This window comes from Triticum dicoccoides, chromosome 3B (assembly GCF_002162155.2).
Source record: "Triticum dicoccoides isolate Atlit2015 ecotype Zavitan chromosome 3B, WEW_v2.0, whole genome shotgun sequence".
NCBI lineage: Eukaryota > Viridiplantae > Streptophyta > Magnoliopsida > Poales > Poaceae > Triticum > Triticum dicoccoides.
Window position 1 is genome coordinate 529,648,752 of NC_041385.1, and position 4,251 is coordinate 529,653,002.

Sequence of the window (4,251 nt, forward strand, 5' to 3'; positions counted from 1 at the left end):
TTTCATGGTCTTATAGCTCAAAATAATCAGTAAATGCATGAAAAATAACAAATGAAGTCAGAAAGGGTTGAAAATAGATGATGTGCCTTTGAATGGTGCATTTTGAACACAGAAAAACTATGGAGTTCAAATAAGTTCAAAAAAATGAAATCCCGTTGTAACAGACGAGTTTTCGTATGAAACCATGATACTTAGAAAGAGATTGTGCGTTATGTACACGAAGTGCATCCAGTTTCAGCAGTAACCCTTTCAACTTTCTTGCACATGCTATGCGGGTGAAATGATGATACCATGCCAACTTTCAATCTTTTCAGAGTTCATTTCAAATGCTTTTCAATTTCATGGTCTTATAGCTCAAAATAATCAGTAAATGCATGAAAAATAACAAATGAAATCAGAAAGGGTTGAAAATTGATGATGCGGCTTTGAATGGTGCATTTTGAACACCGAAAAACTATTGAGTTCAAATAATTTCAAAAAAATGAAATCCCTTTGTAACAGACAAGTTTCCGTATGGAACCCTGATACTTCGAAAGAGGTTGTCTGTTTTGTACATGAAGTGCATCCAGTTTTTTCCGAACCCTCTCTACTTCCTTGAACATGCTATGTGGGTGAAATGATGATACCATGCCAACTTTCAACCTTTTCAGAGTTCATTTCAAATGCTTTTCAATTCCATGGTCTTATAGCTCAAAATAATCAGTAAATGCATGAAAAATAACAAATGAAGTCAGAAAGGGTTGAAAATTGATGATGCGGCTTTGAATGGTGCATTTTGAACACAGAAAAACTATGGAGTTCAAATTAGTTCAAAGAAATGAAATCCCTTTGTAACAGACGAGTTTCCGTATGAAACGCTGATACTTCGAAAGAGATTGTTTGTTTTGTACATGAAGTGCATCCAGTTTTTGCCTAACCCTCTCTACTTTCTTGCACATGCTATGTGGGTGAAATTATGATACCATGCCAACTTTCAACCTTTTCAGAGTTCATTTCAAATGCTTTTCAATTTAATGGTCTTATAGCTCAATATAATCAGTAAATGCATGAAAAATAACAAATGAAGTCAGAAAGGGTTGAAAATTGATGATGTGCCTTTGATTGGTGCATTTTGAACAAAGAAAAACTATGGAGTTCAAATAAGTTTGAAAAAATGAAATCCCGTTGTAACAGAAGAGTTTTCGTATGAAACCCTGATACTTAGAAAGAGATTGTGCGTTTTGTACACGAAGTGCATCCAGTTTCTGCCGTAACCCTTTCTACTATCTTGCACATGCTATGTGGGTGAAATGATGATACCATGCCAACTTTCAACCTTTTCATAGTTCATTTCAAATGCTTTTCAATTTCATAGTCTTATAGCTCAAAATAATCAGTAAATGCATGAAAAATAACTAATGAAGTCAGAAAGGGTTGAAAATTGATTATGTGGCTTTGAATGGTGCATTTTAACACAGAAAAACTATGGAGTTCAAATAATTTCAAAAAAATGAAATCCCTTTGTAACAGACGAGTTTCCGTATGAAACCCTGATACTTCGAAAGAGGTTGTTCGTTTTGTACATGAAGTGCATCTAGTTTTTGACTAACCCTCTCTACTTCTTTGCACATGCTATGTGGGTGAAATGATCATACCATGCCAACTTTCAACCTTTTCAAAGTTCATTTCAAATGCTTTTCAGTTTCATGGTCCTATAGCTCAAAATAATCAGTAAATGCATGAAAAATAACAAATGAAGTCAGAAAGGGTTGAAAATTGATGATGTGGCTTTAAATGGTGCATTTTGAAAACTGAAAAACTATGGAGTTCAAATAAGTTCAAAAAAATGAAATCCCTTTGTAACAGACGAGGTTCCGTATGAAACCCTGATACTTCGAAAGAGATTGTCCGTTTTGTACACGAAGTGCATCCAGTTTTTGTCGTAACCATCTCTACTTTCTTGCACATGCTATGTGGGTGAAATGATGATACCATGCCAACTTTCAACCTTTTCAGAGTTCATTTCAAATGCTTTTCAATTTATGGTCTTATAGCTCAAAATAATCAGTAAATGCATGAAAAATAACAAATGAAGTCAGAAGGGGTTGAAAATTGATGATGTGGCTTTGAATGGTGCATTTTGAACACAGAAAACTATGGAGTTCAAATAATTTCAAAAAAATGAAATCCCTTTGTAATAGACGAGTTTTCGTATGAAACCCTGATACTTCGAAAGAGATTGTCCGTTTTGTACACGAAGTGCATCCAGTTTTTGCCGTAACCCTCTCTACTTTCTTGCACATGCTATGTGGGTGAAATGATGATACCATGCCAACTTTCAACCTTTCCAGAGTTCATTTCAAATGCTTTTCAATTTCATGGTCTTATAGCTCAAAATAATCAGTAAATGCATGAAAAATAACAAATGAAGTCAGAAAGGGTTGAAAATTGATGTTGTGGCTTTGAATGGTTCATTTTGAACACACAAAAACTATGGCGTTCAAATAATTTCAAAGAAATGAAATCCCTTTGTAACAGATGAGTTTCCGTATGAAACACTGATACTTCGAAAGAGATTGTCTGTTTTGTACACGAAGTGCATCAAGTTTTTGTTGTAACCCTCTCTACTTTCTTGCACATGCTATGTGGGTGAAATGATGATTCCATGCCAACTTTCAACCTTTTCAGAGTTCATTTCAAATGCTTTTCAATTTCATGGTCTTATAGCTCAAAATAATCAGTAATTGCATGAAAAATAACAAATGAAGTCAGAAAGGGTTGAAAACTGATGTTGTGGCTTTGAATGGTGCATTTTGAACACAGAAAAACTATGGCGTTCAAATAATTTCAAAGAAATGAAATCCCTTTGTAACAGACGAGTTTCCGTATGAAACTCTGATACTTCGAAACAGATTGTCTGTTTTGTACATGAAGTGCATCCAGTTTTTGGCGTAACCCTCTCTACTTTCTTGCACATGCTATGTTGGTGAAATGATAATGCCATGCCAACTTTCAACCTTTTCAGAGTTCATTTCAAATGCTTTTCAATTTCATGGTCTTATAGCTCAAAATAATCAGTAATTGCATGAAAAATAACAAATGAAGTCAGAAAGCGTCGAAAATTGGTGATGTGGCTTTGAATGGTGCATTCTGAACACAGAAAAACTATGGAGTTCAAATAAGTTCAAAAAAATGAAATCCCTTTGTAACAGACGAGTTTCTGTATGAAACCCTGATACTTCGAAACAGATTGTCCGTTTTGTACACGAATTATCATAAAATAAAATAAATAAGTTAGTTGAAACAAAATAAAATAAACTTTAATAAAATATATAAGTAGAAACAAAATAAAATAAACTTTAATAACATAAATAAAATTTATGAAACTAAAATTATCAAAGTATTTAGTGTTCAAAACATTATAAGCAACCTCTAGTATTATTGAAACTAAAATTATATCAAATTGATCCAACTAAAATTATCAAAGTATTTTCTGTTCAAAATCATTAAAAGAAAAAAGAATTTGCATAACGAACTTTTTTTATTAGAAACTTTAATAGCATAAAGAATTATCATAAAATAAGATAAATAAGTAATTAGAAACAAAATAAAATAAAAAATATGTATTTTTTTGTAAGTAGAAACAAAACAAAATAAATAAAGCAAAAAAGAAAACAAAAAAACTGGGAAAAAAATAAAAAATATGCCACCTACACGGCCACCATAGCCTGAATACGACTAGAAACACATCCATGGGCCAGGATTCAGGCCCGTAGAAGGCCCAGTAGGCCCACAACCATAGCAGTGTTAGATTGGCCCATAGGCCTGCAATTCAAAGGAGTTCAATGGAGATGGCGCGACAGCGCTTATAAACAAGTGCGGCCGCTCTTCAGCTAGTGAGGTGGGACTAAACATCCCACCGCACCGCGCCAGCGCAAGGCCTTTAGTCCCGGTTGGTGGCACCAACCAGGACTAAAGGTGTGCATTGGTACCGGTTGATGGCACCAACTGGTACCAATGCCACCCTTTAGTCCCGGTTTGTGCCACCAACCGGGACCAAAGGCCTCTGCTTCCCGCCCTTTGGGCTGCTGAAAAGAGACCTTTGGTCCAGGTTGGTGACACCAACCGGGACTAAAGGGTGGCAATGGTACCGGTTGGTGCCACCAACCGGTACCAATGGCTTTGCTATATAATCCAGCACTTGTGAAAATTTCATCAGTTCTTCGATCCCTCCGACGACGACGCCAGGCTGCCCGAGCTCGCCGTGCCTCT